The sequence below is a fragment of the Myotis nattereri genome, assembly GCF_964212035.1.
Source record: "Myotis nattereri genome assembly, chromosome: 12".
NCBI lineage: Eukaryota > Metazoa > Chordata > Mammalia > Chiroptera > Vespertilionidae > Myotis > Myotis nattereri.
Genome location: NC_138087.1, coordinates 25,716,556 through 25,729,099, shown reverse-complemented (window position 1 = coordinate 25,729,099; position 12,544 = coordinate 25,716,556).

Below are 12,544 nucleotides of genomic sequence, written 5' to 3'. Positions count from 1 at the left end.
GTCTATAATAATTCTGTACCAATTCATGAGGAAGCTGTCATTTATATTTTTAAATTCCAAGAGCTCTTATGTTTTTACTGAAAATTCCCCTTTTCAGGCACTTTGTTCTTGTTTCATGGATGTAGAATCTTCTCTTATCTCTGTTAGAATATTATATTAATTTAAGAAATATTTGTTCTGTTCCCGATCTTGTCTCTATTTCCTGTTAATTCCTTTTAGGTCTCTTCATTTTACGCTAGTGGATTCCTAAGAGTAGAAATCTTTTGCATTTGTATATACTTAAGAATGAGGAGCCAGAAACTAAAGGAAAACCAATGTGCATAGGTGGAACTGTTGAGTGGTGGATCTCACCAAACTGTGTTCTGACAGTTGATTTGATATTAACAAGGGTGGGTCTTTTTTATCGGGGTTATCGGTTTCTGCAATCTCCACCTGCCTCTTCCAGTGCCAGTCTGAGCTGGGGTGAGCAAAATGGGAAAGCGACTGGAAAGAGCGCTTTCAAAATTTCACTTTATCTTCTTGTTTTCATTATAGCAGCTCACTGTTACTCTTTGCTTCACCTGCCTCTAAGTTGAGAGCCCTTATAGGACGATCTAGCCACAGTGTAAGCATCTTTTCTTTGGCTTGGTTGTAGGGTTATTTCTTGGTATCAGTGGACTAACTGTAGGAATGGGGTTCTATATTTTCCACAAGGCCTTTCAATCCATCTTCCTATGTTTGGCTTTATATCCGCCCCCATATTCTGAAACACCCTGTGCCTTCAGTTACTGGTCTTTGTGCTTTGATCATATTTCTTGTTGGTTTCCAGGCCCACCCACCCCATCCAGTTAGGCTTCATCTTTATTGACTTTGATATGCTATCTTTAATACCTTTCTCTTTGTTCTGCAGTATTCCTGCATCAAAAATCATTTTACTGGCATTTTAGTGAAGTTTTATTGGGGAGCCCAGCAACAGATAAATGCACATGTTTAATTCTGCCATGTTGAACCAGAAGTTGGGCTGATTTCATTTTTGAAAAAATATTTTATTACTATACCAGTACTTTTTTAAATTCAGTTATTATACAAGTGCTTTTTTTAGTTCTTCCTATGCCAGTCAGTGTCCTGGGCACTGGGAAGACATTGGTGAGCACCTAAGACACTGTCTTTTCCTCACAGTGTTAACAGTCTAGTTGGGGAGGTAGACAGTCAAACAGGATGTGTATAAGTGAGAGAAGTGCTATGAACAAAAACAAAGCATTCAAGGCTCTGGAAGAAGTAACGTCTGATTGAAGATGGTTTAGGTAAGTAGGAATTAGCCAGATAAAGAGGCGGAAATGATGTTTCAGGTAGAACAACAAATGTTAAGGTTTGGAAGTAAGAGAGAAAAGGCGTATGTAAGGAATAAAAACAAATTCAAAAAGTTACAGAAATTATTAAGGAGAGTGATGTATGAAGAAAGGGACTGAGAGGTAAGAGAGACCTGATCATGTAGAGCCTCACAAGCCTTGATATTGGACTTTATTTTGAGGACCGTAGGAAGCCATCAGATGCTATAAGTACAAATGGGACAGCATATTTGCTTTTTTTTTTTTTTTTTTTTGAGGGAGAGGTTGTTGCCTTCTTTTCTATTTCTCTCAGTTATGTATACATAGAGTGAGGTTCACATAGTACAATGATGGTTATATGTTGCTTGCTTTATTTTCCTTGATATTTTTTTGTCTTGAATTCTGTTGTGAGATATTGAAATTGATACTCTGGCCTTCTTTGATTCCTACTTGTCCTGAATAAAATATTCATCCTTTCATTTTTCTATTTATTTGCATCTCTCTCAGAAACTACATATTGTTGCTATAGATGCAAAAACAATTTTTAGTTTATCTGAGAGTCTCTGTCTTTCCTATACTTAAATTTATTTATCTCTATGGCTATCTCAGATTTATCTATAGTCCATCCATCTATCATTGCTGTATTATTTGTCACCTATCATCTATCTACAATCTTACCATGAGCAAGTTGGACATGTTAACACATTCTCATATCTTTTTGTTATTCATCACTTTCCTTTATCTCCTTGATATTGTTTAAAATGTTTTTTCTTGGTTATTATGGATACACTTATTTGTTTGTTACTTGATTTTTTTAGGCAACAATAAATTCTACTAAGTTATTTGAATTCATTTATTTCCCATATTTCTTTTAGAAACTTTCTGGATTTACTTCTTACCTGGGTTTTCTAAATGGCTCTTTGTGTGGCAACCCTGCTAAAGTCTTCTATGCTTGAGACATACCTATTGAGCCACCAGATTTAAGTCACAATTTGGGTGAATATAAAATTCTATATTAAAATTATTTTTTTTCCTTTCAGGGTAAGAGTTCCCATATCTGGTTATGTATACGGAAGGAGGGGCTGAAACTCAGCTTTTAGAAGAGGGACAGGGGGAGCTCTACGGTGGAGTGCTCCAGGGCCCACAGAACTGTAGCCCTCCCACCAATATTTTGCTCCTCCATTTGGCCACAACTTTAGTTAGGATCCTCCCTTAAAATAACTGAAAAGGCAACCTAGGAAGGAAATAATATTTATGGATAAGTTTTACAAACTCTGGGTGGCAACACAGAGTTGGGTCATGAAATCAATTTAGTGAGTCATCTGGTATAGGGTGGGAGAGGAGAGAGAAGGAGGAGGAAGAGATGGAGGAGAAGAAGAAGAAATAAAATGGAGTGGAATGGAATGGAATAAAAAGAATAGAATAGAATAGAATAGAATAGAATAGAATAGAATAGAATAGAATAGAATAGAATTGGTTTAAACATATAAAGGCATCCCAACAGCAAGCACAAGGTATTTTGAAACTCTTTCATTTGCACAGAGCTGTACAGGTACTGGATCACCATGTAAAATGTGTATTCTCATTGTGAGTGGAAGTGAAAATCAATTTGAAAAACACAGCTTTTGATAGTGATCCACCAATCCAGAGGTGAGGGGCCATGGAGGGGATAGGAGTGAATGCTCAAAGCCAGCTAATCAGTCTACATTTATTTTTTTTTTATCAATTCCCCACCCCACAGGGGGGTTGGCACTTCCTTGGTTTTACCTATCTCCCACCCACCACCTGGCTGTTGCTGCTGACTTCTTTTTCACAGTGAGGCAGGCAACTCTCTTCTATAGGTAGTGTGGACAAGAGCAGAACTTGAGAGCTTTCTCTCATCCTGTTCTCCATGACGTTACCGATACCTCTTGTCCCCCATTGGTCCCCATCACATAGTTAGGCTACCTAGGGGTTCCCCACAATGTTTATGTTAGTTCCCTAAACCCATTCTTGCTTCTTATTTCTATGGTTCTTCCAGATTGGTTATGTGGGAGGGATCCAGTAGCTCAGTATTGTTTTCATCCTGTTGGGAAGCAGAAACCTTATCTGCAGTCCAACCTAGAGCAATCATGGTCCTATGTCCTGCAACTCAGCATCCTAAGCCTCTGGCAGCCTTCACCCTCTCCATGCCACCCCAGGCTTCCCACCGCAGTAAGTCTTCCTGCTGTGTTTTCTCCCTTCCCCCACGAACTATCTCTTTTGACTTTGACCCTTGGCTGTCAATATTGGAAACCTCAGGCCCCAGCCAGCAGCCAAATTTATAGCTAAACAGTGACATTGTTGAAACCCTGACAAGTTCACTCTGGTTAATGGCTCTGAAAATAAGGGAGAGGTGTGAATGGTTAAATCTATGAGGCTCCATATTGAAGGCCTGCAAAGACAGACTTGTAGGACCTATTTATTTTGATGGAAATTTTTCATTTTCTTTCCCTCTTATGTTATTGTTCCTAATGTTAGTCTCACTCAATATGGATTCATTACCTGGAGAATGGCTTGGATATTTGGATAATCATCTTCTAAATAGTTTCTTTTTTCTCTTTCCTATTATGATGTTTGGAACTTGGCCAACAACAATGCAACAGGCAAGCAACAGACTGAGGAAAAAAAAAGCAAATCGTGCTGGGTTACTAGTAATTTATCGTAGATTAGATGCAGGTGGGATTCGTCAATTTCCCAGCCTGGTGGAAAGCTTTTAATAAAGCAGCATGAGGAGGGAGGAGCTGCTTTTGAAAAGGTGGTGTCGTGGAATTTGGGGAGGAAAGGAGAAGGAAGAAGAGCTCAGTGGTTAAAGATAAAACTGTGCAGCTGGAAGCGTGGCCATCTTGGGCAACCTGAGGAAGTAGGCCTTAGTTTTACAGGGTAGAACAAATATGGTCAGTTGGCTACTCCCTGCAGTAGTGTCATACCCGCACACCTTTGCCATGGCCTTTTGGTGGGTTTGCAGGTTGACACTACTTGACTCTAGGGTTGACCAATGGGAGGTTGTGGGTGTAATGTGAGCATAGGCTTGGAGCAGATTTGTGAGACCGGGCTTTCCCTCTTGTGTTCCCGCTTTTTGCCATGGAAAGAATAAGCCCCAGGTAAGTGCTGGTCCAGGGAAAACAGCCATGTGTGGAGGAGCTCTACACCCAACCCGCATGTCGGAGCCAAGCTCAGCCAAGCCCAGCCTACATCGGTAGCCAAACCCCGGCCAACCCACAGGTGTTTGAGAAAAAAGAACACTTTTTGTTGATTACACTGAGTTTTCCTGTGGTTGTTTGTTATACAGCAAACCTACCTATTGTACCCAACAGGACTGCCATTGGACAAATGAGGGAGGCATGCCTACTCTTTTCTGAATTGATCCCCGAATTTAATAAGTCAAGGTGGTTTGAGAAGCCAGGAAAACTCTAAAACTTTGCTTCCTGCGGCAAGGTGACCAAACCAAATGGCAGTGCCATCATCTAAAAGGTATGGAGGGGAGAGCAGAGACGGTCTCCAGCACTTGCCGAGGTACAGCAAGAGGAACTGGGGATCAGTTCTAGCAAAGAGCAGGATACAGCATTTCAAAATGTTGTTGACTGTGGGAGGTTGTAGCGAAGGCCTTTGGGTGATCTGCATGTAACCATGCCAAGACAAAGAAAAAATGTCGTGAGAGCTTTTAGGGTCACAGCTTAGGTAAGAACAGGCAGGCACGCACTTGCCTTGGCTGATGTGGCTTCTAATTCCAAACCAGGAGTTTCAGTGATTGGATTTGACTGACACCAGGTCTCAATCTTTAACACTTAACACAATGCTGAACAAATAGGAGATGCTCCCTACATTGACTTGTAATTGACAGATTATCAGGAAACTTAAAACCTAATCACAGCACTGCCATTAATTAATGACATGACCCTAGACTAAAAGCTGAACCTTGCAGTTCCCTCCTGTGGAAATGAGCAGGGGGCTATCTGATGTCCACAGTGTCCATAAGTGCTGGGAAGATAAAATGAGATAAAGAAGGAAACAGTCTGCGATGCCCCAGAGGTGACAGAGTATGATTTCCCCACAGGCACCGCTGTGTGGGTGCTTGGCACTTGTGGAACAACAACAAAAATGCTGAAGCAAGAATGCAGCCTGGAAGGGGTCCTAGTGAGATATTTTCCACTGGAATCTCTACAGGAAAATGGATCGAGGAGGTAACAGAAATTTTGCTCTGCCCTTTTACCACTGTAATCTGTGAGGCCAAGTCAGGTCTCCAGGTGAAGAAATCAAGCTTTTTATCGCACCTTACATTGCATGCCGGGAGCCCTGATTTTGCCTGTAATTGTTTTGTGAAAGCATGTCCTCAGTTGGCTGGACTGGAGGAATAAACCAGCAGCATCTCTGATCATAGGTCACCTGTCCTCTTATTAAAGATCCCCAGTGACATGGTGTTATAATTTGAACCATGTTCCTCCAAATCATATGTTGAATCTTAACTCCCAGGGTGTCAGAATGTGGCCTTGTTTGGAGATAGGGTCTTTGGAGAGATAATCAAGTTAACATGAGGTTCTTAGTGTGAGCCCTAATCCAATATGACTGCTGCCCTAATAAAAGGGAAAACACAGTAGACCCCCCTTTTCCAGGGGCATATGTTCTAAGAACTCTAGTGGATGTCTTTTCACTTAAAGGAAGCACTTTACAGCTTCTCTTTGGCTATCCGAATTGCCAGCATCACTAACTTGTGCTTTGGGCCATTATGAAATAATACAAGGTTTGCTTGAACACAGGCACTGTGTTATTGGGACAGTTGATCTAATAACTGAAGAAGCACCTACTAAGTGACTGGTGGATGGGAAGCCTATACAGGTGGAGACACTGGCGGGGCAGAGCGGGACTTGCGAGATTTCATCACACTAGTCAGAATTTAAATATCCACATGTGCAGAAGGGCCACCTGAAAGAATGTCGGAGCAGCAGAACCTGGGCCATGACATGCCTAGCCTCTCTGACAAACGAGTTAAGACCATTTCTTCATTGTTTACACCTGTTAGCATCAGCCATTGTAATTGATACAGAACCTTAAGGAAATGGAATCTTGCATTCTTGACGGGTATGCAAGAGCTCCTCAGGTGGGTTTGCATGGGCAAAAACCCAGGTTTTAAATGGTGAACTGTTACCTGTATTCGTTTAATGCAACAAATATTTGAAATATTTCTACTTATTGACTAGTTTTTTCTTATTTTAAAGAGTTCTTAAAAACATGTTTTTATTGATTTGAGAGAGAGGGAGAGAGAGAGAGAGAGAGAGAGAGAGAGAGAGAGAGAGAGAGAGAGAGGAAGGGGGAGGAAAAGAGAGGGAAACATCAATTGGCTGCCTCCTGCATGCTTCCTACTGAACCTGTGGCCTTTGAATGCATGGGCCGATGCTCAACCAACTGAGCCACATGGGCCAGGGCTATTGATTAGCTTTTTAAAATGTAAGACAGAGATGCTCACTGAGCCCTCAAATGACTTCTCCACTGATTCAATATTTTATCCCAATTATTCCATTTATCTTAATTATAAAGTAGGCATGATCACACAGTGAGCTGGGCACAACTTATAAGTGGTACATAAATATAACAACCTTAAAAATCCCTCAAATATCTGATATTGATTTTGTAAAGCTGTCTAAATTATGTTTAAAAGGGGAGGCATTTAGTTCACTTATGGTAAAAAAAAAAAAAAGAAAAATTTATTATGGCCTTTCGTTTCTAGATGGCTGCTTTTAGCAAAGGTACTTGGGTTTTCCTCACAAAAAAAATGTAAAATTTTTCATAGTGTCCTATCTCTGGTGGCTTGAAGAACTTGGAGAATGAAGGGCTTTATGCTTTAAAATGATTATTTCCATTATTTCTGATCAAGTAGCTGATAAGGGGGTCAATTAGACATGGTTCAAACTTGCTTGATGCAGAACAAATTCATTCACACATGCATGCTAGGTAGGAAGGTTTTTAAGTTTCAGACATTCGGTCTCTTTTGTGACAGTCTCACTCTGGTAACCTCAGTTCTCCAAATCCCAGATTCTCTTTGGCTGATGTAAATTTTCATCAATGTTTCTGACCTGGATGTGGGGTAATTAGCTTTTGTAGGGACAAAGAAGTGTCAATTCTTGAAAAGAATGAACTTTCCTAGTTTTATTTCAAGTAACCAACATATAACCTATTTTTCCTTTTAGTCGAACTAATGAACCTGTGGTGTGTGTGTGTGTGCTTAGGTACACACATGTGTGAGCATTTCATGAACCAGTAGCAAACAACTTAAGAGATGTGGTCACATAGAATTGACTGTGCATCCTTTTCTTGAGTGAGAGACAATAAATCATTCTTCTCAGGTGGAATCTTTTATTTATGCTTTGGGATTCCATTTTATCGAGAAAGCTTTGGTTTTCCTTTTTGGCTTTGTCTAAGCTGGACTTTAGCAAGTAATTCAAATCAAGCTGACATTTATTAGTGAGGACATGGTCCACTCCAGTCTCATACTCACAGCCCAGCTGTTGCTATACCAACTTTGCTATGAACTTTTGTATTTGTAAGTATGTGCATAATAACAATGTTGTGTGCTTGCAGATCTTCTGTTTATAGGTCAGTAGAATAAAGTCACTATCCATTCCCATTCCATAAAAATTGGTTAACAAGGATGTGGTATGTGTGTGTTTTTTTTGTTATGAAAAGAGTAGTAACTTAAAGTCTGAGCAATTAGATAGGGTTGAATAGTCAGGAATACAAGATTTTATTAATGGGTTATATGCTGAGAATATTTTTCTTTTCTTTTCTTTCTTTCTTTTTTTTTTAAATATATTTTATTGATTTTTTACAGAGAGGAAGGGAGAGAGATAGAGAGTTAGAAACATCGATGAGAGAGAATCATCGATCAGCTGCCTCCTGCACATCTCCTACTGGGGATGTGCCCACAACCCAGGTACATGCCCTTGACCGGAATTGAACCCGGGACCTCTCAGTCCACAGGCCGACGCTCTATCCACTGAGCCAAACCAGTTTCGGCATATTTTCTAAGACAACTCACTCTCATCAGTTTACCCTCATAATAATCCTAGCGGGTAGGTGGGCACATGCCATTATCCTTGTTTTATGGTTGAAGAAAAGCAACTCAAGGAAGCAAAGTGATTTTTTCCCTCAAGGTCCACTCAATTAAAACATGGCCAGTCCTGGGGATTAAACTTCATGCTTCTGAATAGTACTTTCTTTTCACCACAGGAAGAAACAAAATTTGAAACACTACTCTGAGATCATGTTCAAAATATTGCCTGTGTTGTTCTTGACACTGATTTTTTAAAATGATATTTCATGAAGGTTTTAAATAGCTCCCTTTGTTGGAAAGTGGAACTATTTATGTGTTCCCTGGCTGGCATGCCTGTTAAATCATTCTTGTGTTGTTAAATACTTAGGTCAAGGGCGGGGGTGGTTCTAGAAACCCACAGTTTCACAGTCCTTTCTTTCTTAGAGACCTAGAAATTGGATTTTCTGGAGCTGGTGCCTCTTCAGGTTCAGGTGTTGAAAGGATCTTTTGATGATGTTAGCTCCTCCCGTGGGAGAGTTAAAAAGTTTCAATGCTTTTTCTGCCTCTAGGAGAGATTATTTTGTCCTCTTAACCACGTCTCCTGAAATTCTCTCTGTGACTTCAAAAAATTCAGTTAATTCTGTTGAGTGTCTATATATGCTGGCAGGGCTCACCCCTCCTTTTGGCGACCTTAATCATGTTTTCTTGTTTATGGAGACTGCATTCAGGGCCAAACAGTCGATTTTGCTGAGATTAGTAATAGACTAAAGAGACCCAAACATTGTTTTTCTACTTGAGTTAATCTGCTGTTACAGAATACTGAGTGAATGCTGGACACAGGTGGTTCCTTTTAAACCTGAATCAATATGTTCCAGAAGTTGTGCTATTAACGTTTGAAATCTGTAGAGCAGGATGCTTAAAGTAGAGGCTGTTTCTCTAAGGAAGGAGTATCTTGGGGGCTGGGTGCCATTTCTGTTGAACTCTGAGGAGCATCAGAGGTGGGTTACCTGCCACCCGGCCTGGATTCGGGATGTGGCCCCACGGAACTGCCAGGCAGCGTGTCAGACCCTGCTAGGCCCTTTCCAAGGGAAGGAAGGCAGTAGCTTATATGCTTCCTTGTCATCTCCTATGTCCATACTCCCACTCCAATGGCTGGCTGCGTTTTGCAGAGTTTGGTCAGGGAAACAGAAGCTGCTCTAGGTATTATAAGGCAGCAAAATCTTTATTATTTAATTTAAATTTTTTAATCCTCACCAAAGGATATGTTTTTATTGATTTTTGAGAGAGAGAGAGAGAGAGAGAGAGAGAGAGAGAGAGAGAGAGAGAGGAGAGAGAGAGAGAGAGAGAGAGAGAGAGGGAGAGAGATGAGTGAGAAACATTGATTGGTTACCTTTTGCACACACCCGGACTGGGGATAGAACCTGAAATCTAGGTATGTGCCCTGACCAGAAATTGAACCTGCGACCTTTTAGCGTATGGGATGATACTCAACCGACTGAACCACTGGGCCTGGGCAAGCAGTAATGTCTTTAATTCAGAGAATTCGAAGCTTACACAACCGGTGGAAGCACTGGGGAGCAAAGATCAGGGAAACGTCCACTGCTCATTTCAGCAGCCCCGCAGCACTGGGGTGAGTAATTCTCAAAAGCTTGCCAGGAAGTCACTGTGAGTTCAAGTCTCTAGGAAGCCAATGCCACTGGCCCACAGCTCCAGAGCCAGTGATGCTCCAGGGCTTGCCTGGAAACCCCCACATCTGCTGTCTGACCACATGTCTGCTTGGAACTGGTGCAGAACCCTGGCTTCTAAACTTTGTGCAAGGGCTTCTGAGAGGCAGACTCTCACCCAAGCCATATAGGGGAGATTTCTGAGAGATGTGCTCTCAGCTCCTCCCCTCTGTGATGCAGAGGATAATGTAGCAAGAGGTGGTGCTGATGCCGAGTTATTAGCTGACAACCAAGGACTTTGCCTAGATCCATTTTTTAGTCCTCACAACATGGAGAATGCTGTTACCCTGCAAGAATGCATGAGACCTACGTGGCATGATGATCACAAAGACAATAATTATTACAGATACTAGAGGCCCGGTGCACGAAAATTCGTGCACTGGAGGAAGGGGTCCCTCAGCCTGGCCTGCCCCCTCTCACAGCCCTCAGGGGATGTCCTCTGCAGGAGGTGACCGGGCAGATCACCCCACTGCTGCTTTGTTCAGAAGGACATCCAGAAGATGTCTGGTCTATCCGGTCTAATTAGCATATTACCCTTTTATTAGTATAGATGAATGCGAATGCTAATTGGAATTTGATAATCTTTATCCTATTTAAAAATTTATTTTTTTTACTAAAAAAGTAGGGAAATAAAAATGAAGAGGAAAGGAAACAAATGATGGACTCACTTTAACCTATCTTTCTGTCCTCAAAGCAACCAACTTTATTCGCCAGTGAAGATAATTTTTAAAAAATTCATAATAGTCATTTCAATTACTCGCTGAATCTTTACCAAGTCTAAATGAATTTCAGATATTGACTCAGTGTTGTATATTCCGACATAAAGAGAGACTCCTTAAATCAACAATGTCTGATGTAGTGAAGTACTTCTATTAATACAATAGAATTAATACAATAGGCTATTAATACAATAACTAAAACTATCTTTCTTTTTAAAAGTAAAAGAGGGATGATCAGGGAAATAGAAAATATAATTCTTGTAAAGTAGAGAACTGTCTTTTGGTTCTTCTCTCCAGCTCTTTCTTTTTTTAAAAAAAGAAACCCCATTTTTATCATTTACTTGTTCTCTAATTCTGCTTTCTCTCCTCACAACATTGGTGCCATTTGTTCTTCCTTTTCTTTTTCTTTTTCTTTTCTTTCTTTTTTTTTTTTTTAAGGAGACTTGGCTATAGCCAGTAATGGCCGTCCCTCATCCCAGGAATCCTGATTGTATCCATATAAATCATTTGTGATATACATATGATTAACCCACTGCTCGGGCCAGTAGGTCTTGGAATGCATCTTCCTTCCAAAGTCCTTTCCTCCCACATACATCTTCATCACTGGATTTCAAAGGCAGATAATGCACTGGAAGAAAAGCCTTTCTCTCCCCCCCCCTCCTCCCCCCCCCTGCTGCTCCCACCCCCCAATATCTCCTCCTCCCACTGTACCCAATGAGAAAGTAATGAGATAATAAGGATTTTTTTTTCTCCTTAGAAAATTTGCACGAAGCCCAAGAGACAGAGCCTGCCAGATGTTGTGGCGAGCATGACCGCTCAGTCCCTTCGGCCACACATGCTGAAGTCATGAAGTCGGGAAGTCTGACTCAGGAGTCACCATCCAGTGTGGGAGCTGACGAAGCACCAAATGGTCCGGGACAACTGGTAACCCCGGCGATCCCTGGAGCGCAGCCTGATCCCCGGCCGGTCTTGGGCAGGGGTCAGCGGAGAGGGCCTGAAAGGCTGGGACTATTCCAGCAGGTTCTGGGAAACTTGAAGTGGGCAGATGCACTCTGGGGTCAGGATAAGCGGTGGGCTGGGTATCCCTGCAGCTGTAAGGATATCCCATCCATGCTCTTGATTCCTCCTGACACCTGGAGTCTCCCCTAGGTGGACAGTACCTTGGCTGCGCATGCCTAAGGCAATAAGATAGGATGTCCAATAGGTTTACAGGAGAGAAAGCGAGAACGCGCATATCCGTGCTTTTTTCCATTACAACTTTATCTTTATTAAAATTACAATGTGAGTCAGTTATTGCTTCCTATAAAATGAACACAGACATAAGAATGCAACAAGGTTTTAAATGCAGGCTCTAGGCTCAACTTGTTCCTCACCGAGCCCAATCACAAGTAGTCCCCGCTCTGTCTGATGCGGCGGTTTTGGTCCGGTGACCTACGCACCCCAGTCTTTTATGGATTTGGGAGGCTTGAGCTCTGTTCCTCCAGTCTCGATACAGCTTGGCAAAGCCGTCAGGATTCTTCCCTTTGGTCCTGCTAATCAGCACTGGAGACCAGAGCACCCTTCTGGGCTCACCTGGAGAGACAGTCCCTAGACGTGGAGTCCTGCAGTCCACACTGCCCTGGTTCTCAAATGAGTTCACAGTCACCATCACCCGGGAAATTTGTTATAAATGCAGGTTCCAGGCTGCCGGCCCCAAAGGTCCAGGTGGGCCACTGCATCTTTAGCAAGTTTCCGGGGGAGTCTGACAGA